General features: G+C 44.3%; 1 protein-coding gene across 16 annotated transcripts in view; it reads right to left on the minus strand.

Annotated features, from left to right (window-relative positions):
- ZBTB20 (zinc finger and BTB domain containing 20) overlaps positions 1–23,883 on the minus strand; it is a 1,517,062-nt gene that overhangs the window by 91,882 nt on the left and 1,401,297 nt on the right. For all 16 annotated transcript variants that reach the window (XR_003852820.1, XM_029578313.1, XM_029578309.1 and 13 more), the window contains one exon: positions 150–344. The gene's annotated coding sequence lies outside the window, so the exon portion shown is untranslated. The remainder of the gene's footprint in view (positions 1–149; positions 345–23,883) is intronic.

Genomic DNA, 23,883 nt, shown 5'->3' on the forward strand with positions numbered 1-23,883 from the left:
GATACCATGGTAATGAGATAAAATAGTCCAATCACTGTCAGAAAATAAAAATCTTTAAAAATTAAAAAAACAAATAAGAAAATGTAAGCAGAAGCCACTGGAGGACTGCAGATTATAAAGAAATGCTAGCACTCCATGGTTATACTCACAATCAGATGACTCTGTCTGTGTGCGTGTGTTGGTTGGTTGATGTATGTGTGTTGAGTGGATGAGGGTGGGCTCTGGAACGGAATGGTTACAGGGTTCTGGCAGGGAAGGCCTGGCTTGGCGCTGTGTTTGCTCGGCTGAGTAATCTCATTCTCCTCACACGCCTTCTGGTTTTCAACTGTCTTTTAGGTTTCTTCCTGAAAAAAAAAAAAGACAAAGAGTCCTTTGAATGCACTGACTGCAAGGCTAGAAGAATGCATTTTGAGAATCTGCTGAAGATAAATCTGAAATTTTCTTCTGACAAGGAATACACCTGCCCTCACAAAAAATGTCCTCTATGACTTCTGTTCATAAACAAGTTAATCCTTTTATACTTTGCAGAGATGCCCAATGCCAGATTTAGGCACAAGATAAGTTACAGTTTAGGACCTCAGATTATAAGAGGCCTCTAAACACAAATAACTGATTATATTTCAAGTTTCTCTTTTGTTGGTACTGTTATAGAGCCTCAAACTTATGTTTATGTGTATTGTTTCTTGATTCTTTCAATTGTTTCTTGAATTACAATTTATTACATTAATAAAACAGAGTGATGTACATAGCAAATTAATATGAACAATAAAATACTAGCAGATATAAAATATAAAAACGATACATAAAATAAAACTATAAATACAAAAAATATAAAAGGACAATAAAACAAAGCATAAAAACATATATAAATATAAAACATAATGGTGAGACAGAAGTTTACATGGGCACAGAATTACGGTGAGGATATGCTTGTAGAAAGAAATGAGTCTTAAGGGCTGTTTTAAATTTTAACTAGTCTTTTTCAGGATGAATTCTAAACATTAATGAATTCCATAGGCAAGGAGACAGGAAAGGAGAGAAAAACAGATTTCCCTAGATCTTTCAAAATGTAATTCTCTGATAGAAGGGACCACTAAAAGCTCTTGCTGAGAAAAGCATAGCGAACGTGATGGCAAGTAAGGGAAGATTAGAGAAGAGAGATATAAGGGGTGCCCAGTGCAAGGCTTTGAAAGTTAAGCATTCAATCTTAAATTGGAAGTGTAAAGATACAGGGAGCTAATATAGCTCAACTAGAGGGGGGAGTAAGATGATTACACCTGGACTTTCTGAAAATAAGCTTAGTGGCAGTATTCTGTACCATTTGAATTCATCTAATCTGTGCAGTAGAGAGACCATGTAATAATGCATTGCAATAATCTAGTCTGGAGAGGACAAACGAGTTAAGGTTTTAAGATCCACAGAAACCAGAAAGGGTTGAAATCTTCATGAGGTTAGAAATGTGATGAGAAAACATAAGTTGATTGTCAAAAGTTATACCTAAAGTGGTTACAACATTCTTTACTGGTATGTCATAACCAGCCATAGTAGGAGTGGGGGAAGGGACAGTATAAGGTACATGAGTACATAGTTTAGGGCTTCTGCATGTCTTAATCTGGCGCTGATCATGCCACAGCTAAGCAAGTGACTTCAGATTTGATCCCTGCCTACCATACAGAAACCTTATCCCAAACTCCAAATAACAAATTATGTAGGGCTGCAACAGGATATCTATGAAGGTGTAGCCTTGTAGAAAGGCTATGCAATTAGATCAGGAGAAAGGAGCATAACATCTATGCTACAGCTCTCCTATATAAGGCTACCAAAATAGTTGATTCCTACATTTGTACTAAACAGAGAGCCCCTAGAGGAGTGAGTTTTTTTGTTGGGAATCTAAGGGAGAAGAATGTTGTCCATCAACAAGCATGCATCAATCAGCCATAATCATGGGTGACATCATCTGATGGCACCAACACAGTTCTCAGAGCTCAAAATATTTCAGAGGCACAAGAGTTCCTATGCATGGTTGCTGCTTCATGAGCCCCTCAGTCTATTTGTCCAAGCTATTGCATGGATGTGTTTCCCAATACCTCTGTTTGTGACCTTGTATCTTTTTGCTTCAAGTTTGCATCTTGCAAACTCTTCTTTGCCTCAACAAACAAACAAAAAAAAAGATAGAAGAACATGGAGACATTTAAAACACAAAAGCCTGTGGTCAGTGGGTTTAGGGCATGCGAGTGTGGGCATTGCATGCTCATCATAGATACCCATTCTGTCTGCTATCGCTGCCTGAACCAGACCATGATGCTCCCAGTCATTTCAGTCATGTCCTAATGCACACAGCAGTATCGTGTCTGGAAGATGGAGGCTTCGTGCAAGGCACTGTTGGGTAAAACACCAAAGCCTTGGTATGAGGATGGGTAGCAGAGCCACTCCAACTTCCATAGAGAGGCCTTTTTGGATGTCTGGCATCATAAGAACTATCAGTCACACCAGGACTCTGCCTCTTAACTCTCTCTTAAATTTAGAGAAATATCCCCCCATGGAGTCAGCTGCAAGTTCCATCACAGATCAGGAGTTGAACAAGGTGCAGAAGCAGAAGGTGCCAGATGAGGTGCCAAGAGCACCTAAGAGGCACAAGGTTTCATCTCTGAGACTTTCTATTTTATACTGAAAAAGTCAGTGCTGTGGGTGTGGGGTTCTGCCAGGGTGCAATTTACCTTGACGCCAAGACAAGATGTAATTTCCTCGGTACAGATGTCCTTGTCCTTCTTGGCACGGAAGATCCCCATGGTGCTGACAAACCTATTCTTTCTGGACATCCTGGTCCCAGAGTCATCTAGGGCACTGTCATCTCATCAATGCAGAGCATGCCAGCATATTTCAGGATGCAGTGAGTCCCTTCTGTGCAGAGTGCTACAGTGCTTTTGGTCTCATCAGAACACAGCATTTCAGTGCGGGGGGGGGGGGGGGGGAGTAACCATATTCTTTGGAGGACAGAGCATTGTTTATTCATTTATATTTTGTTCATTCCTTTTACTGGCAGCTCAAAGCAAATTACATTCAGATACAAAAGGCAAAGAAGGTACCCTACCAGTGCTGGTAGTCAGGCCTAATTCTGATCATCAAGAATTGGCGCAACCAGCACATCGTGTATCAGAGAACAGAACGTCTGCATGTGCAACCTTTGTACCCCCGAGCTCATATGCAGCACCTAGTAAAAATGAACCTATATGAATGTCAGAAGAGGATGTGTTGTCTCCTACTCCAGTGCAAAGTCCAGCTTTCAGAGCTGATGAAGTGTTTGTCTTTTTAGGCCTTGAAGGCCAGAGGGGGATGTTAGAGCCTCTCCTGTCCAATATGGAGGAGCTTTTCCTGCACAGTGGGGCGTCCCAAGTAGTCCTTGGGATGTTCAGTTCTTGCCACAGGAACTGCTGGTGGTGGGATCGAGTCTGCTTCCTGATTTAACTTATCACCTCTGAGGGAATCTCCTCATGAGTCAGAAAGGGAAGGGGTGGAATACCTTATTTCATATGTTCCTTTGTCCTGACTATATCTCCATGGTCTGAAAAGAAGGATTCTACAAGGATTTCTTCAGTTCCCCTACTGGACTTGCTTCAGCATACATCTCTCCTCTGGAAGATCTCAGTTATTCTTGTTTTCTGGACAAGTTCGCAAAGACATTGCCAATCGATTTGAGGAAGGTGCAGGACATGAGAATGGATATTTTCAGCTTACTATAATTTCTACAGCCATCAGTATACGCTGTATTCATCCTGATACATTGCCTCCTCAAAACATTACAGATGAGGAGGTGGCAGGCTTTCCAATAGTCTGAAAAATCAACTTGAAGTACAGAGTTCAAGCTATTGCACCACTGTGTAGTAGTGGAGTCAGCAAATGAAGTGGATGAAGTGCACTCCATAATACAGTAGTCCTGGTCATAAGAAAATCAAGGATCCTTGCTTAGTGCTAGCATTTTGGCTCACCAATTGTTTATGGTGCAATATTTGCACAAGTATGTGCAGAAGCAGATGCCCCTGGCAGAAGAGCCAGGCCCTAGAGAGGCAGAATTCTGGAGGATAAGGAAGAATGTTAGAATCATCTCATCTGATTCATCTATGAGGCCAATGACACCATGGCAAGAACCTTGGTAATTACTATGGTTCATGTGGTTGCATGCAAATGGGATCTGAGGATATGTACAACCGCCTGGTTGATGTGACCTATATGGGGGACAATTTGTTTAGATACAAGGTGGAGATGGTGGCATCGAATAAAGAATATCAATCCATTTTGCAGTCACTATCTGCAGCAGAGGGAGACCAGACTTGGTCCTACCAGACATGAGTACTATTCCTACAAATGTTCATTTTTCTAGAGGTGGCCCTTCTGCCCTTTTCATCATACCAACCTCCTCTTAGTCTACCTCAGAAAATACCTGCTAAACATCAGCAGAGAGAAAGGTGACAGGCAAAGGACAGGAACAATTGCACCTTAAACCTGGGACCAGTTTTGGATGACCCTGAGGCTCATCTCCTCTGAAAGGGAGAAGGGCTGAGTCCTTTCTGCAATGTGGATTCAGATTACCCAGGATAAATGGATCCTGAGAATTGTGGAGTATGGCTACTGCTTATGTTCTTTCATCCTTCTCTGGCACAATGGAGATTAGTCTTCAGTTCTGACCCTTCTCAATCTGCTTAACTGTAGCTGAAAATAACCTCTCTTCTTCAGCAGAAGATGACAGAGCTTATTTCACTTCAGAAATATGGTAGTCAACTTGTACTACTTAATCCCTTAGAAATCAGGGAGGCTGAAGCACATCTTGGATTTGTGGAACCTGAACAAATTGTTGGTCAGAGAGGTTCAAGATGAATTTGCTCCAGGTGATTCTTTCATTCAACCATGTTTTTAGCCATCTTATTCACATGTAATGGATTCCTTGTACTTTCATCATTGAAAAATTGTAAAAATGTGTGTGTGTGTATATATATATATATATATATATATATATATATATATGCAGTTCCACCATGCAGAAATAATATTAAATAGAAATAATCTTGCTAATTAACATTGATTCTTATTTTTATACTTTGCTGTATTTATATATTTGTGTTGCTTTTATTTATAAATGTTTTTATTTTCTGTGAACCGCGGTGATTTTATTTTATATACATCGATGGTATACAAATGAAAATGAAATGAAATGAAACCAAGGAATTAGATGTGCATTGTGGATCAGAAAGATGCTTATGCTTACATTCCCATTCACCCTGCTCAATGGAAGTTCCTGGGGTTTGTGGTGGATGAGGTACACTACCAGTAGAAGGTGCTTCCAAGAGGCTACTTGAGAACTGCTGGTAAAGCTGAGCTGCTTATTTCCTGATTCTGGCTGGGTGACTCGGACGCCGGGTTTCCCCTACGTCACAAGGAGGCGCCGGGACATCTACTTTAAATTGCGCTCTCCTTTGGCGCGTCGCCGAATTGGCGTGTTGCCGAAGCCGCGCGCGCAACTTTGCCAGACTTCGCCCAATTTCGATTGATTTCGACTGATTTCGACAGCTTAAGTCAGTATTTTCTCAGGATAAAGAACTTGCATCATAGAGAAAAGATTTTTGAACTTCCTATACTATCATGCCTGCGAAGAGGAAAGGGAAGATTCGTGTATTCCCTCCAGACCCTACACTCCCTACCTCAACGCAGCAGGAAATTCAAAATTTTTTGATTCAGCTGGGTAATAAGGGAACCGAGGATTCCGTTGGAGTTTCTTTGATGGGGGATACAAGGAACTCCCTGGAAGAGGCGTCCCTCAGTCCGGATATTAGAACTCCTCCGGTCCAACGCACCATCGAGGATCAGCTAACCCAGCCTCTTGCCCCAGATAAGGATAAAGAGGCAGGGTTGGAGGGAGCTTCATCCTCGAATTTTGAAGAACTGGAGCGAATAACAACAAGGCCTGAAAAGGTAACTCTCGAGGCAATCTGGGATGCAGTGAGAGGTTTGAGCACCGCAGTTATAAGGTTGGAAAAAAAGGTGGATTTAATGTCTTCTGATTTTCAGAGGAATGTACAAGCTAATTTGGTTAAATATGATGAAATTACTATGAAAGTAAAGGAAAATGAGAAGAATATTCAATCTATGCAGAAAATTAACCTCATGGTCGTTAAAGACCAATTATCTGTATCTCAACGTATAGAATTACTGGAAAATAGAGCACGTCATTTAAACATCAGAGTTATAAATTTTCCTCAAATAATTGGCGAGTCTCCAATTACATCTTTTAAAAGATATCTTAAAGAGGTATTGGCGTTTACAGAGGAAGAAATTCCATCTATAAATACGTGTCACTTTTTTCTAAAAAAATCTCCAATACCAGAAAATCTCACAAATTTTTTGGAAGACTCGTCTCAAGAAGTGATTCATAGGAATACTTTGATTGTCTCCTTTGTTATATCTAAAGATATAAGCAATATAATGAAAAAGTATTTTCAGAAATTTCCCACTTCATTCTATGGTCAATTAGTTAAAATATACCCAGATTTGGCTCCCACTACAAGGATAAAGCGCAGAGAGTTTCTTTTGATTAAACCAAAGGTAATGGCATTAGGTTATACTTTTTTTCTGCGATATCCATGCAGATGCGAGATCAAAAAAGGAGAATATGAATATATTTTCTACCAAATTGAACAGCTTCAACAATTTATAGATGCTCAACAACCCACTGCATCAACTCCAGTGCCCAATATAATACCATCTGAAGAGATTTTACAGAGTATTGAGCACATATCGTAAGCTGATTGAAATAATAACCCAGCTTGTCTATGTACTGCTAACGAAAATAATGTTTTTTTTTCCTAGTTTATATATCTCCCTTGGATATTCAAATTTTCTTTAAGGCCTCTAATGTTTTCTTATGTTGATTATAGAAAATTCTTAAGAAAAAGAAATGTTTTAGATATAAAATAATTGTCTTGGAAGATTGTCTTGAAAGGATGGATTTAAGATTGAACTTAAACTATGGAAGGATTTCTAAATTGTTTCCGTATAATTGTAAAGTGAAAATTGAGAAATAAATAAAGAAAAAAAAAAAAAAGAAAAGAAGGTGCTTCCATTCGGCTTCTCAGAAGGTCCAAGTGTGTTCAGGAAGTATCTCAGTCATAGTTGCACAGCTTCGTTGGCAGGGAATGGTGAGATTACTTACCTGATAATCTCGTTTTCCTTAGTGTAGACAGATGGACTCAGAACAAGTGGGTATAGTGTGCTCGTGCTAGCAGTTGGAGACGGATCTGACGTCAGCACGGGTACATATACCCCCACAGGAAGTGAAGCTCTTCAGTAATCTTCCTTGCAAAAGCTGTTATGGATATATGTGTACTGACGATCAATGAAATAGTGAAAACAGGATTCCCCTGACCGAATGATAGTAGCTGGAAACCGCCAGGCGTTGACACCTGGTAGAGTGGACGCACTCATGTAAGAAGTGATAAGGCTTACCTTGAATCGGTGAAACCAATGTATACAGGCAGCTGGGTGGGATGCTGAGTCCATCTGTCTACACTAAGGAAAACGAGATTATAAGGTAAGTAATCTCACCATTTCCTGTCGTGTAGCCAGATGGACTCAGAACAAGTGGGATGTACAAAAGCTTTACTCCCGGACTGGGCGGGAGGCTGCCTGAGGACCGTGTAAGACCGCCCTCGCAAATGCTGTGTCCTCCCTGGCCTGGACATCCAGACGGTAGAACCTGGAGAAGGTATGGAGGGAGGACCATGTCGCCGCTTTACAGATTTCTGCAGGCGACAACATCCTAGATTCTGCCCAAGATGCTGCTTGGGCTCTGGTAGAATGGGCCTTGACTTGTAGAGGCGGTGACTTCCCGGCCTCTACGTAGGCCGCTCTGATGACTTCTTTAATCCAGCGGGCGATGGTGGGCCGAGAGGCCGCTTCTCCTTGCTTCTTCCCGCTGTGAAGGACGAACAGATGGTCAGTCTTTCGTACTGTTTCTGTCACTTCCAGATATCTGGGCAGCAATCTGCCGATGTCGAGATGGCGTAGCAAACGCCCTTCCTCTGATTTCTTCAAACCCGCCGTGGTAGGCAGGGATATGGTCTGGTTTAGGTGAAATTGTGAGACTACCTTAGGCAAGAAGGATGGAACCGTGCAAAGATGGATAGCCTCAGGAGTGATTCTGAGAAAAGGACCACGGCAAGACAGTGCTTGTAGCTCTGAGATGCTGCATGCTGAACATACAGCCAGCAAGAACACCATCTTCAAAGTGAGAGAACGGAGAGACAGGCCCCGAAGGGGTCTGAATGTGGATCCCGCGAGGAAATCCAAAACTATGTTGAGGTTCCACAAAGGCACTGGCCACTTCAGTGGCGGACGAATGTGCTCGACTCCTTTCAGGAAGCGAGAAACATCTGGATGCGTGGCCATGGTCTTGCCATCCCTCCTGGGACCGTAGCAAGACAGCGCAGCCACCTGAACCTTGATGGAGCTTAGGGAGAGACCCGTCTGAAGCCCCTCCTGCAGGAAATCCAGAACAATAGGAATAGTGGTCGCATGTGGATTGGTGCCATGAGTGTCGCACCAGGCTTCAAATACTCTCCAGATCCTTACGTAGGTGAGGGATGTGGAAAACTTGCGAGCTCAGAGGAGTGTATCTATCACGGGCTCCGAGTAACCTCTTTTCTTCAGTCTAGCCCTCTCAATGGCCAGACCGTAAAAGAGAATTGAGCCGGATCCTCGTGGAGGATGGGACCTTGACGAAGCAGGTCCCTGAGAGGAGGCAGGGGAAGGGGCTCCCCTGCCAGTAGTTTTCTCATGTCCGTGTACCAGGGTCTTCTTGGCCAGTCTGGTGCCACTAGAAGAACTAGGCCCCGGTGCTTCTGAATCTTGTGGATGATGGCGCCCAGCAGAGGCCACGGAGGAAAGGCGTATAGCAGAATCCCTGGAGGCCATGGCTGAACCAGGGCGTTGATCCCGTGTGAAAACGGATCTCGCTTGCGGCTGAAGTATCTGGGTACTTGAGCATTGGACTTGTCCGCTAGTAGGTCCATGTCCGGAATCCCCCAGTGATCCACAATCATCTGGAAGGCTGCGGGTGACAGCTGCCATTGCCCCGGATTTAGGCTTTCTCTGCTGAGGAAGTCTGCCGTGGTGTTGTCCTTCCCGGCAATGTGGACGGCGGAGATGTCCTGAAGATTTGCCGCTGCCCAAGTCATCAACGAGGCTATCTCTAGAGATACCTGTCCGCTTCTGGTTCCGCCCTGGCGGTTGATGTATGCCACCGTGGTGGCGTTGTCGGACATCACTCTGACTACTCTGTTCCTCAGTCTGTGAGCTAATTGCAGGCAGGCTAGCCGGACTGTTCGTGCCTCTAGACGGTTGATGTTCCACCCTGACTCTTCTCTGTTCCACCGTCCTTGTGCGGTGAGTTCTTCGCAATGTGCTCCCCAGCCGCTCAGGCTGGCATCTGTGGTGAGCAGAGTCCACGTGGGGGAGGACATCTTCGACCCCCTGCTCATGTGGTTGGACTGCAACCACCACCGTAACTGGGTCCTCACTCTGGCCGGCAGAGGTAGGTGCGTGGAATAATTCCGGAAGCGGGGGCTCCAGCGAGAGAGCAGGGAGTGTTGTAGAGGTCTCATATGGGCCCTTGCCCAGGGCACCACTTCCAGGGTGGAAGCCATGAGGCCGAGAACCTGCAGATAATCCCAAGCTATGGGCCGGCTGGCTCCCATCAAGGAACGGAGACGCGTCTGAAGTTTTAACCTTTTCTTGGTAGTGAGACTGACTGTGTCTGCCTGGGTGTCGAACTGTACTCCCAGGTATTCCAGTGATTGGGAAGGCTGTAGGCAACTCTTTTTGAGGTTGACTACCCATCCCAGGCTTTCCAGAAGGGCGATCACTCTGTTGGTTGCCCGATGGCTTCCTCCCGTGATTTCGCCCTGATCAGCCAATCGTCCAGGTAGGGATGGACGAGGACTCCTTCCCGTCTGAGCGCCGCTGCTACCACTACGACCACCTTGGTGAAGGTCCAAGGCGACATGGCTAACCCGAAGGGCAGAGCCCGGAATTGGAAGTGGCGACCCAGAACCTTGAAGCATAGGCAGCGCTGATGATCCGGATGGATCGGGATATGCAGGTAGGCTTCTGACAAGTCTAAGGCCGTGAGGAATTCTCCTGGCTGGACTGCGGTCTTGACTGAGCGCAGAGTTTCCATGCGAAACCTCGGGACCCTTAAGTATCGATTGACTGACTTGAGGTCCAATACGGGCCGGAAAGTGCCCTCTTTCTTGGGTACCATGAAATAAATGGAATAGTGTCTAGAATTCATTTCCCATGCAGGCACTGGGATGATGGCTTTCAAGGACAGGAGCCTCGCCAGGGTAGCTTCCAAGGCTGCCTTCTTGTGTATGGGACATGAAGATTCCACAAACCTGTCCGGAGGGAGATGATGAAAGTCCAGATAATACCCCTCTCGGATGATGGCGAGGACCCACTGGTCCGACGTAATCTCGACCCATCTGGGGTAGAAGAGGGTTAACCTGCCCCCTCGAGACTACCCGCGAGATCCGGGGTGGCCCCTGGGGAACTGTCAACAAACCTCGGTTGAGACTGGTCCTGGCCCGAGGCTCCCACTGCCTCCTCACATTGGCCACAAAGGGAGTCTGGCTCCTCGCTGTGCGTGGCCCTAAGCTGGCATGCTGAGCAGAGGCCGAGGGCTTTCACGCCGGAATCAGGAGGCGCCGCCGCCAGAGACGTCGGGGCGTCTGAATGTTCCATTGCTGAAGAACATGCGCTCAAGAATATGCGGCAGCAATATGCACTCAATAAAATATGCACTCAATATAACATGCGCTCAATACAATATGCGCTCAATAATATGCGGCAGCTACATACGCTTAATACAATATGCGCTTAATACAATATGCGCTCAATACAATATGCGCTCAATAATATGCGGCAGCAATATACGCTTAATACAATATGCGCTCAATAATATGCGGCAGCAATATACGCTCAATACAATATGTGCTCAATACAATATGCGCTCAATAATATGCGGCAGCAATATACGCTTAATACAATATGCGCTCAATAATATGCGGCAGAAATATATGCTTAAGACAATATGCGCTCAATAATTTGCGGCCAGCAATATACGCTCTATACAATATAATATACGCTAAATGGTAGACAACATACGCCAATCCGATACAGGCGCCTATCATGGGCGCTCAATACCTTAACAAGGCCGACAAAATGGTGACCTCCACGGCGTGCCGGATATAGGCAACGCCGCCGATCCTTGTACCTCGGAGACCAAAAAGTAAGAGATATACGCCTTACCTGATCCTCGGCGCTTCCCGGCTGAAACCCGGGTGGTCTCCGGCTGCGGGGGGAGAGGGGAAATACCTTCACCGCCGCGCTTGAGGAATGCACCCGCTGCCTCCCAAGTCCACGCCGGGACCGAGGCGCCTCTTAGCCCACCCAAGCCTCGCTCGGGGGCTGGGTCCCTGTCGCGATTCGGCCACCGGACCGAGGCCAAAACCTCCGAGGGATCGCGGAAATCACCCCGGGAAACTCAACTGGGGGAGGGACCGAATGGTATCACCGCAGGAGTGCGGGGCTCGATGTTCCTGTAGAAATTTAGTAAGTAGAAAGTAGAAAATAGAAAGTAGATTGGAAACACGCTCAGCGAGTGTGCAGGCTCTCCAAACTGCTTTGGAGACGGAAATTACTGAAGAGCTTCACTTCCTGTGGGGGTATATGAACCCGTGCTGACGTCAGATCCGTCTCCAACTGCTAGCACGAGCACACTATACCCACTTGTTCTGAGTCCATCTGGCTACACGACAGGAAATTTGCATTTTTCCATATCTGGATGATTGGTTAACCATGGGGCAGTTTCTGGTGGGCATATTCAAGTCCTTTAGCACAATCATATAGCTTCACAAGTCCCTGGGGGTTCCTGGTCAATTTTTCAGTCCAGGCTGGTCATGTACCAAAGAATATAATTCTTAGGAGCCTAAATAGGCTCACTTCTGAAGAAGGCATTTCTGCCTGTCAAAGGAACAGGAGTTTTGGTGGACCAGATATCAGCAAGCTTGATTCTTGTTCTTCTAGGGCACATGTCTATGACAGTGCATTTGGTTCCTCTGACTCATCTGCACATGCAGGGTCTTTATTGGGCCCTCCATGGTCAATGGGATCGTTCCAGCATTATCTCATTAAATCACTATAATTTCCAAGATGAAAGTCCCTCCACTGGAGACCCACCAGAGGTTTTGATAGTGGGTCTCTCACATGGTTGTTATTGGAAAGTTATCTGCAAATCAACCTTCTGTAACTGTGAACCATTTGTTATTCACTAAGGGCTTTCCCCTACCTGTTTCTCAGGCAAGAGAATCTTGGTCTAGATGGACAATCAAGTGGCCATGTTCTATGTAAATAAGCAAGGAGGCCCGAGCTTATATGCCCTCTGCAAGGAAGCTCTCCAAATCTGATCATGGGCCAGTCATCACAATGCACATCTCCAAGCAAGCTACTTTCTAGGAGTTCAGAATACACTGGCAGACCATCTCAGAGGTTCTATAACTGCATGAGTCATCCTTGGATCAAGAGTTCACAAATGACTTGTTCCATCATTGGGACATGCCAGTAATTGGCCTGTTCAATACAGAGGACAACAAGAAAATTGAGAAATTCTGTTCCATGCATCTGAGCCACTACAAATCAGCTCCAAATGCTTTTGTGCTAGACTAGAGTGCCAATCTACCCAGGTCCTCTCATTGCCAGGTCTCTTCACAAGGTCCTTCAAGACATGATGAAGATAATTTTCATAGAACCAGCCTGCTGTGACAAGTATGGTTTCCATACTTCCTCTGTCAACTCAACCTTCAATTCCCTTGAGGGTGTCTCTGTCATCTCCCAAGAGAGCAGCAGACTTGGTCATCTGAACGTGCCATCTCTGGCCCTCACAGCATAATGTTGAACATGTAATAGTCTCTTTTTTACTCTTTCCTAAGGAGGTAGAGGACATGCCAATTTCAACCTGAAAACTTTCAATTACAAAATTGTAGTTTTGACATGGTATGGGACCAATGACTAGATCCTTTTTCCTGTGAACTGAGTGTAACACCCCTCACGTCTGTTCTGAAGTGCCTCCAGCATCATGCTGTATCTAAGGAACATGGATGAACATCCTGCAGCTCTTGAGCCCTTTTATAGGTCCTGCTGTCAAGACTTCCTGTGACATGCTCAGATGATGTCACATCCTTCCTTATATAAAAGGAGGCCCAGAACCACTATCCACTGCCTTCGCAACAAGTCCCCTACAGTTCCGCAGTGCTTGCTGCTCAGTGTTCCTGGTTTGTCCTGTGTTCTTGCTCCTTTCCTGGTTCTCTCCTGAGTGCTCTTGTCCTGGTTGTTGCCTATTCCCTTGTGTTGTCTCGATCCTTGGATTGTCTCTTTGCTGCCGATCCCAGACTGGACCTCGACTCTGCATCTGTCTTCAGCCGTAAGTCCTGCCGGCTGCCAGAATCTGAGAGCTAAACCTAAAGGGGAGATAGTTGACCTGCTGCCACGGTGCTTCACCTGCTGCCTGTTAAGGCCTATCTTGTGCTTGCATAAGATAGCAGTGCAAACTTAACAGTGGCACAAGGGCTCACTAACCCTCTGGCGTGACACTGAGGGACTTGCTTCAGTATCTATTCTTCCTCTTGTCCTCAGGCCTTGGCACCGCTTCATTTAAACTTCATCTCAGTACCATTGCGGAAAATCATCAGTAGATATATGGAGCTCCAATCTCTCTCCACCCTTTAGTATCCAAATTCATAAAATGATTGTGGCATGCTAAGCCTCTGGTCAGTAATCCTCCAATGCTTTGGGACCTCAATGTGGTCTTAGCTCAGTGCAAGAAACCTCCTTTTGAGTTGGTAGATTTGAATTTTCTCACCTGGAAAGTTTTGTTTCTTGTAGCCATTACTTTGAAGAGTAATTTAATTACAAGCTCTGATTTCATATTCACCATGCCTGCAGTTTTTGGGTTTTTTTTACAAGAGTTATTCTGTGAACTCACCCTAAATTTCTACTGAAAGTGGTGTCCGCATTCCAAATTAACCAAATTGTTGTGCTGCCACGGTTCTTTCTAAGACAACATGCACACAAAGGAGAAAGGCTCTTCCCTCCTTGGACTGTAAGAGGGCCCTAGCTTACTGTTTGAATTGGACTCAACCTCACTGTCAAATTTCTCAGCTATTTGTGTCCTTTGATCCCAACAAATTGAGGCAGGTGGTTGCTAAACTAACTCTGTCTAACTGATTTCTGGACTGAACAACACATGGTTATGCTTTGGCTGGCTTTTAGACTACAGACTCTGTTAAGGCTAATCAAGTGAAAGCCTTGGTGATTCTGTGGCTCATCTGAGGGCCACTTAAATTGAATATATACACAAAACCGCCACCTGATCATCTGTTCGTATCGTTACATCCCATTACTGTCTGGACAGTATGTGTTGGGAAGACAGTAACTTTAGGGAAGCAGCTTTGCGCAGCCTATTCACCAATAGTCTACCTTCCATCTGGTGGGGTTGGGTTATCTTAATGGATTGATCCACAATGCAATTTTCGGCTTGGGACTTCCCATGTGTTATGGCTGACTCATGCTTGCTGACACAGAAAGCAAGTCTGCTTACTTGTAAACAAGGTTCTTCCTAAATAGCAGGAGGAATCAGTTATACTTAATTCCTGCCCACCTCCCTGGAGAGTTGACTACCTTGCTAAAGCATAAGTTTTGGAAGAGACTGAGGAGGTCAAGAGGCAGCAATTACATACAGAACTCCTACAAGTATATACAAACCTTTTGAGCTCTGAGAGCTGCATCTGTGTTGGCAATGTTGGATGATATCAACCACACACACTGGCTGATTCATCCTGCTATCTATCAAACTTGATGTCTTTTCGGGTCTTTTTCTTTTTAGAGAAAACTAAGGCCTAACTGGATTTTTAGAGATTTAAGAGTTTTTAATTGGTTTATCTTTTTGAGAAGGATAAGTTTCTTCATTTTGTAACTTCATTTGAATGGATATTTTTCCACCCTTCCTTCACCATTTTTGTTGAGGGAACTGAAGCCTTTCCACCTGGTTCCCTTGGGAAAGAGAAAGATAGTGCCTTTCCGGCTAAACTGTTGGTTGAGGAGAGGATACCCATCCGATATCCAGCTTATAAGGAGAGAATGGAGAGAGGAGAAGGTGTGGCCCCCTCAAGATGTTCATCCATAGCAGATATCTATCTGGTATATAGAAGATAGTAAAAAAGGAACCTATCCAGTACAACAAATAAACCAAAAGAGGAATAGAAGCATCAAATAGGATCAGACAAACATAAGAACAAGCCATACTGGGTCAGACCAAAGGTCCATCAAGCCCAGCATCCTATTTCCAAAAGTGGCCAATCTAGGCCATAAGAACCTGGCAAGTACCCAAAAACTAAGTCTATTACATGTTACTGTTGCTAGTAATAGCAATGGCTATTTTCTAAGTCAACTTAATTAATAGCAGGTAATGGACTTCTCTCCTCCAAGAACTTATCCAAACCTTTTTTAAACATAGCTATACTAACTGCACTAACCACATCCACTGGCAACAAATTCCAGAGTTTAATCGTGCATTGAGTGAAAAAGAACTTTCTCCGATTAGTTTTAAATGTGCCACATGCTAACTTCATGGAGTGCCCCCTAGTCTTTCTATTATCTGAAAGAGTAAATAACTGATTCATATCTACCCATTCTAGACCTCTCATGATTTTAAACACCTCTATCATATTCCCCCTCAGCAGTCTCTTCTCCAAGCTGAAAAGTCCTAACCTCTTTAGTCTTTCCTCATAGGGGAGCTGTTCTATTCCCCTTATTATTTTGGTCGCCCTTCTCTGTACCTTCTCCATCTCAATTATATCTTTTTTGAGATGCGGCGACCAGAATTGTACACAGTATTCATGGTGCGGTCTCACCATGGAGCGATACAGAGGCATTATGACAGTTTCTGTTTTATTCACCATTCCCTTTCTAATAATTCCCAACATTCTGTTTGCTTTTTTGACTGCCACAGCACACTGAACCAATTTCAATGTGTTATCTACTATGATGCCTAGATATCTTTCTTGGTTGGTAGCACCTAATATGGAACCTAACATTGTGTAACAATAGCATGGGTTATTTTTCCCTATATGCATCACTTTGCACTTATCCACATTAAATTTCATCTGCCATTTCGATGCCCAATTTTTCAGTCTCACAAGGACTTCCTGCAATTTATCACAATCTGCTTGTGATTTAACTACTCTGAACAATTTTGTATCATCTGCAAATTTGATTATCTCACTCGTCGTATTTCTATCCAGATCATTTTTGAAGTTAAAAACTTGGCTTTTCAAACAAGCCTTTACCTAATCCTCCCTCACCCCGGATCTCATAGCATTTGTAATATAGTTTTTGTTTCTCTTTCTCTATTGCATTAATCTCTTCCTAGGCATCCTGACCTTTTTCTTCTCTCTCTCTCCACGTTCCTTTGATATCCCTGTTACATGTAACTTTATTTTTCCTCTCTCTTTTAAAGCTATACTCCCCTAGTTACTTGTAAACCGATGTGATATTCATTTGAATGTAGGTATATAAACGTTTTAAATAAATAAATATTGAAACGTAAGAGTCCCAATACAGATCCCTGAGGCACTCCACTGCCCACTCCCTTCCACTGAGACAATAGTCCATTTAATCCTACTCTGTGTTTCCTGTCTTTTAGCCACTTTGTAATCCACGACAGGACATCGCCACCTATCCCATGACTTTTTACTTTTCCTAGAAGCCTCTCATGAGGAACTTTGTCATATGCCTTCTGAAAATCCAAGTACACTACGTATACTGGTACACCTTTATCCACATGTTTATTAACTCCTTCAAAAAAGTGAAGCAGATTTGTGAGACAAGATTTGCCTTGGGTAAAGCCATGCTGACTTTGTTCCATTAAACCATGTCTTTCTATATGTTCTGTGATTTTGATGTTTAGAACACTTTCCACTATTTTTCCTGGCACTGAAGTCTATCTCTTTTTTTTTTGGCATTAATGTTAAACGATTTTTATTAGTTTCAAGGCATTATACAAACAACACTATCAGTCCAGGAGGGCTGTGATACTTAACCCTCACCGGACAAAAACCACAAACATTAGCAAGTCCATTGTACAATCTGCCTAACAGCTTACCCCCCCCCCACCCCCCCCTTCTGCCCAAACTATGACAACAATAACCATGCTGTGTTGTTGACTAAGTACTGTCCAAGTAAGAAGAATAGACGCAAAGCAGTAGAGAACTATTCAATCATTGAGTATCAAGCATCTGGAATGATGCAGTAAAGCCTGTAGGTATGGATCCCAAATCATCAAAAACTTCTTGCGTTGCTGAGGCGATGAACGGGAGCTCAGGTCATCCATGCACAACAGATGATGAAGATGGTTGCGCCATGTCCAAAAGGAAGGGCCTTCGGGGGCCCGCCAATGTAGTAAAATCATTTTCTTTCCAACTAAGCATGCCTTCAAAATAAATAGGCGAGGGCCCCTCTTTGCCGGAATAAGGGGGCAAGAGCCAAAAAGAAAAAGCATAGGAGTTATGGGGAGAGAAATCTCCAGGAGTGCCATAAGATAAGTAGCTATACGACCCAAAACTTTCGAATGGGGGGGGCACGCCCAGAAGGAGTGCGATAGGGTGCCTATGGTCTTGTGACATTTACCACATAGGGCAGATGCAGAAAGACCGGAACGGCATGCAATCTGTGCTGACACATAAGCCCGTCGTAAAAATTTAAATTCCATTCGCAATAGTACATATTCACAGTAAGTTGTGACACTCGCCAAAAGCATGCTTGAAGGATCTTTATCGTAATTACAAAAACCCCATCTCCATTCCACCGATCAACCAAACCGGCATAGGGCTCCTGTTTAATGACGCCTTTAAGCTTTTTATAGTACTGAGATAATGTAGGGGGTTGAGGTTTATCAAAAAGAAATACCTTATCCAAAGAGAGAAAAACCTCAGGGGTTCGTGATTCCGCAGGAGGTGATTAGATATAATGTTGGATCTGTAGCTAACAAAACACCTGCCAGGGTCCCAGTTGATACAGTGTCCGCAGCTCTGTCAGCGGCAGAAGCTGTCCCTCAGCATTAAGTATGTGGACCAACTGTATAATACCTGTAGTTCTCCACTGATGGAAGCCTGCTGTTTGGGACCCGGGACTAAAATCTCCATTCCCCTGAAAGGGCAACAGATAGGCGCATAGTCGAGGTATCTGCAAAAGGTTTGTCACGGCCCGCCATGTGAAACGGAGGGGGTGTATGGAGGGAGAGTGTATTAAGAAAGAGGGGAGAGCAGTGGATGGAGCCTGCATAACGTACGTCAGGGCCAAAGGAGCCACTATGGCCTGTTCAGCCATGACATGAATATGGTGCGACAGTCGCAATATCCAGTCCCTGAGAATTCGAAGACTTCCTGCCAAATTATATAATCTTAAATCTGGGACACTCAAACCGCCCTCTCCCCACCTCTCTTGAAGCCCAGCTAGGGAAATTCTAGGTTTGCCGCCTCTCCAAAAGAAACAGCACATTTCCCTTTCCAATGTTATCAAGTCAGTACGACGAAGGGAGAGTGGCAAATTTTGGAGTAAATAAAGCCATTTAGGCAATAATAACATTTTAAATAGGTTAACCCTACCGCTCAATGATAGAGGCAAGCCTTTCCAAGTACGCAGCATCTCTACGGAGCATTTAAGTAGGGGGTTAACATTTAAGGTATATAATAGAGTTGGTGAGTTAGAAATAATTACCCCTAGGTATTAGAAGGAGCCATCAGCCCAATGCAAGGGGAAGGGTTCAGGCCAATGTTCCCGTAGAGCGTCTGGGAAGGCTAGGGCTTCGGATTTGGCCAGGTTAAGACGGAGACCTGCAAACTGACCAAACTCCATCAGCAACTGCATAAGAGGTGGTAGTGAGCGGTGTGGTTCTGTCAAGAATACCATTATATCATCGGCAAAGGCCGCATATTTGAACACCTCTGACTGTAGCCGTATACCTCTCACAATAGGGGTGTGTAATATGGATAACAATAGGGGTTCAAGCTGTAGGAGGAACAAAAGAGGTGACAATGGGCAGCCCTGCCGTGTACCTCGATAAATTGAAAATACCTCAGACTGTGCTTGATTAGCTATAATTACAGCAGAAGGATTGTTATACAATAAGCGGATTGCATCATAAAACATACCATCAATTCCCATTACCTTCAAAAGATGAAATAAATATCGCCACTCTACCCTATCAATTGCTTTCTCTGCATCAAAGCTGATCATAAGATATGGACAGTTCATTTGTTGACTCATTTCTGAAGCGGCCAAGAGTTTCTGAATATTAGTAAGTGCATACTGCTTGCAGACAAACCCCACTTGATTTTGGAATATCAAGGAAGGAATCACCTCTGCCAAGCGATCTGCCAGATTTTTCGCCATAGTTTCTGATCAGTGTTGAGAAGAGAAATCGGCCTATAAGAGGCCAGAGAGTGGGCATCCTTTCCCGGCTTGGCTATGAGGGAAACATGGGCCATATTTGCATGTGCAGGATATTATTCTAGAACGATTAACTCTGAAAAGACTCGGGCCAGTACCGGTCCTACTAAGTCGATCAGGCATGTATAGAATTCTGTAGTGTATCCATCCGGTCCCAGGGCCTTAAATCATTTTGCCTGTTGGATTGCCAACTGTACCTCATCTGTGCCCAGTGGTCTATTGAACCAGGCTTTCTGAGCTGTGGTAAGACTAGGTAAAGGTAGTTTGTTACAGAAACGGTCACAAGCAACGGGATCCCAACCCTCCAATGTATAAAGTGTAGAGAAGAATTGACGAAACTGTGAAAGAATTTCCCTGGTATCAGTGACTGTATGCCCCCCAGAGGACCGAATAGCTGCTATATGTCGGGAACGGCGTGAGATTTTAAGTAAATTATTCATAAGTTTCCCTGATTTATTACCAAACTGATGGAGGCGAAGACTCTTTTTAGCCCTCTGGTGGAGCAAAGAGTTAATAGCTCCTTGTATTGTTCTGTAACTCTCGCAGTCTGCAGGTTGACCTGTTCGGGTCAAACGAACTCTTGCGGCCTTCAGTTGGCTGCTTAAGGCAAGAAGCCGCTTGTCCAGGGTTTTGCGTCTATGTGGCACGTAGGAGATAATATCTCCTCGTAACACCACCTTTGCTGTGTACCAAAAAAAGGACTGGATTGGTCTCATGATCTCCATTTAGGCTAGCATAGTCCTGCCATTTGGAGCACTGGTAAGCCTGAAATTGGGGGTCATCTGCTAGATAATAGGGGTATCTCCATATACGGTGAGTAGCTTGATTGGGAGAAAGCTGCAGATCCAGCCATATGGGAGCATGATCTGATAAAAGTATCTCTCCAATGCACGCATCCCCAAGTTTCACGAACTAAGTATCGCTGAGAAACAGATAATTGAGATGTCACCACGTATCATGGGCGCGGGATAAGTGAGTGAATTCCCGCTCAGAAGGGTGAAGTACTCGCTATGCATCCACCAAATGTAGGGCACTCTCAAATTGTTGTAATCCCCTGCTAGCCCCGTGATCCCTATGGGTATCTTTAGATTTATCCATTTGTAGGTCTCGAATGGCGCTGAAATCACCCCCTATAATAAGGAAATCATCGAGATATGGGAGCAGCAGACATTGAAGGTCCCGGAGAAACTTGGGGGTATAATTGGTAGGAGCGTAGACATTACAGAATACTATTGTACAATTATTTATTTAGCATTTTTTATATACCGAGGTATAGCAGAGTAGCCTTCACTCCGGTTTACAATTATAACAACCTGTTACATTAAAAAGTTTTAAAACATTTACATTTAACAAGCTGAGAACTGTCATATAATATTAATATAAACAAGGCAAGATATACCAAAGGATAGGTACATTGAAAAGACTGAGTTCAGGCATAATAGTAGAACAGTAGTAGACATCTGTAGGATGCAGGATAACTTGTCAGAAGGGAGGATTGAATGATAGGAAGTTATGGGAGGCTGTGGTATTATGTTTTGAGATCATTGTGCAAGCTGTCAATATGAGATTGGCAGAGTAGCCAGGCTTTTAGGTCTTTCTTAAAAGATTTTGGGTTTTCTTGAACGGTGAGGTACTGTGGTAATGAATTCCATAATTTTGGGCTGATGATAGAAATGGCTCTGTTTCTGGTGGAAGAGAGTTTGGCATGTGGGAGTGATGGAGTCACTAGTTGTAGTTTACTAGTTGATCTTGTTGTGCGTGGAGAATAATGGATATGAATTAGTTATCTGAGTGACTAAAATGAGAAAGCATCCTTGAGGATCTTTGATCTCCTTTAGGATCTGAAAAGGTAATTGCTTGTTAAACAAGATCACCACTCCAGCTGCTTTAGATGAGCCTGAGGCGAAATATGTGTTCCCTACCCATCCTCTACATAATTTTAAATGCTCAGCATCAGTTAAATGAGTTTCTTGTAAAAGCACAATATCAATTTGCTTCTTCTTTAAGTGACTAAGAATTTTAGATCTCTTAATTGGGGAGTTTATTCCGCAAACATTCCAGGATAAGACTCTAGTATCAATATTAGTAGGTAGAGAGGTTGTCTAAATAGGTCTTGCCCAATATTTCCATATTGATAGCATGGGGGCCCTCCCAGCAAAGGCTCCCACTGTTAGAGGTAACAGTATTATAGTTCCACTTCATGCAAGTCACACACAGCATGGAATAAATCCAGAGCTTAACAGTAGTCCCTGCATTCCTTCCTTCCTCCCCATACCCCTCCCCACATCCCTTCCCACCCAATTTACCTCTCCATCTCCCCACCCTTTCTCATTCAACCTCATGAAAATTACCACCACACAGTCGCCCACCCTCCCTCCCCCTCCCTTCCAGCCCCATCCACAGTAAGAAAAAAAAAAACATTGATAAGGAACATTGGTGCAGCAAATGCCATCAATAACAGTGTCAAACCTTTGGAACCTATAATGCTAAACAATAGTTCTCAACAGGAGAGTATTGTAGTCAACAGCCCGAACACCAGGGAGCTCATTGCCCGGCTCAGGTACATAAGAACATGACATACTGGGTCAGACCAAGGGTCCATCAAGCCCAGCATTCTGTTTCCAACAGTGGCCAATCCAGGCCATAAGAACCTGGCAAGTACCCAAAAACTAAGTCTATTCCATGTTAGCATTGCTAGTAAAAGTGGTGGTTATTATCTAAGTCAACTTAATTAATAGCAGGTAATGGACCTCTCCTCCAAGAACTTATCCAATACTTTTTTAAAAACAGCTATACTAACTGCACTAACCACATCTTCTGGCAACAAATTCCAGAGTTTAATTGTGCGTTGAGTGATGTGTCACTGAGTTGGAGTTTTCCATACTGCCATGTTATAGGTCTCTGCTTTTGTTGGAAAAGAAAAATAAAACAAAAAGACAGTGTGGCAACAGGCTGTTAGCCGACCATCGCAGCAGTCAGATCTCAGGACTCAGTCAAAGTCCCTGCCTGCCGATTCCATTAAGCCAGGTCTTCACTCACCACCTGGGGGCTCCGTGGGACAGGAGGGGTGGAGGTACGCATGAAGGTCTTAACGTCCTCCACCTCCGTAAACCACCGAATTCCCTCTTTAGTAGCGACCCGGAGCCTTGCCGGGTAAACCATTGTAGCACGGAGCCCTGATTCGATTAGTTTCATGCACAGGGGAGCCATAATGCGCCTCTTCGCCGCCAAATTCACTGAAAAGTCTTGAAAGACTAAGATTTTCTGGTTTTCATAGTGTAGAGCCATTCCCACTCGCGTAGCTTGCAGAATCTCATTTTTATGCACAAAATTGAGAATTTGTGCCATGACAACTCTGGGTCTGAGGTTGGAGTCACGTTTTGGGCCCAGACAATGTGCCCGCTCAATATGGAGAGGGCCATGTGCGTTCAAGAGATGCAGCTCCTTCTGTAACTAGCCTTCTAAAAAGGTCGGCAGGTCCCAGTCAAGCAAGGACTCTGGAAGGCCCAAAAATCTGAGATTGGACCGCCTAGAGCGGTTTTTGAGGTTTTCTAAGCGCTCCATATGTTTACTAAGCGTGGCTTTAATCTCAGCGATTTCAGTCTGAGAGACCTGGCAGCCATCTTGTAAGTCGGAGACGCGCTGTTCAAGTTCCGAGAACCGAGTCTCAAAGCCTGTAACTGCTTCATTGAGCTCTGTAAGTTTCGCTGAGATTGTCTTTAATTCTGGCCCTAGTAGTTTGGAAATCGCCGGCTTAATTTCCTCGATCGCGGTCGCATTCAATTGTAACGGAGGGTCCGGCGCCATATTGGGAGCCGCTTCCGGGGCTCGTGGACGCTCTTTCTCGTTCTCTTTTTTGGTAAGACGAGATGTCATCGGGCTAACCCTGTGCTGCAGCTGCACGAGAATAGGTTTTGCAGGGGTTCCTTAGAAAAAAAACTGCAAATTGACCCGTGGATGCGGCTGGATTAGCGAGGGTCGGCGCTGTGAAGGGAAATCAAGTCTTCCCCTTACATTGCATCACGTGATCCTGTATCTCCTTTTTAAAGGTTAGCGCCAGCAGTCTGGTTCCACCCTGGTTAAGGTGGACTCCCCCTTCCCCAAAAGGTACCCCAGTTCCTAACAAAACTGAATCTCTCTTCCTTGTACCATCGTCTCATCCATGCATTGAGACTCTAGAGCTCGAGCCTAAATTTGGCTTCCAGAACCTCCCTCCCACATTTTCCTATGTTGTTGGTGCCCACATGTACCACGACAGCTGGCTCCTCCCCAGCA

Source organism: Rhinatrema bivittatum, chromosome 15, assembly GCF_901001135.1.
Source record: "Rhinatrema bivittatum chromosome 15, aRhiBiv1.1, whole genome shotgun sequence".
Lineage (NCBI taxonomy): Eukaryota > Metazoa > Chordata > Amphibia > Gymnophiona > Rhinatrematidae > Rhinatrema > Rhinatrema bivittatum.